The sequence below is a fragment of the Galeopterus variegatus genome, unplaced genomic scaffold, assembly GCF_000696425.1.
Source record: "Galeopterus variegatus unplaced genomic scaffold, G_variegatus-3.0.2 Scaffold4049, whole genome shotgun sequence".
In the NCBI taxonomy this organism is placed as follows: domain Eukaryota; kingdom Metazoa; phylum Chordata; class Mammalia; order Dermoptera; family Cynocephalidae; genus Galeopterus; species Galeopterus variegatus.
Genome location: NW_007730160.1, coordinates 205374 through 205919, shown reverse-complemented (window position 1 = coordinate 205919; position 546 = coordinate 205374).

Below are 546 nucleotides of genomic sequence, written 5' to 3'. Positions count from 1 at the left end.
AGGATTTTCTTTTCTCAGTGTCATTCATCATTGTATCCCCGATGCCTTGCTTTGTGCCCAGCATGTCATAGGTGCTCAACAACAGTTACAGAATGTTGAATGAAGGCCTCAGAGCCAGTAAGTGGCAAAGCCGAGATGTGGATGATCAGGATGTCTACATGACCTCTCCAATCATTGCTCTATTCTGATTCACACTCAGTAGCTGCCTTGAAAAGAAATACCCTAGAATTTATAAATAACCCTTTGAGCCTGTGTAGCCTGCCATGGGGCAAGAATTTCCTCCCAGCATTGCCTGTCTGTTCAGTCCCCTCACAGAAGGCCTGCGTTTGGGGTTCTGAGCTCTGGAATGCCTTCTGGCATTTTCTGCTCACTGAGCCCATCCGTTCCCATTTACTTCAGAGGAGCTGAGGATATAAATTGCAAAAGGCCTTCTTGCAGATTGCTGAGGGAGGACATGTTCCTGGCTGGGGATTCTTCTGGCTGCCTCTGCAGGGGACAGAGAGCGTGCTCCAAAGGGGCTGCTTTTGCTGCACAGTTTGACATTGC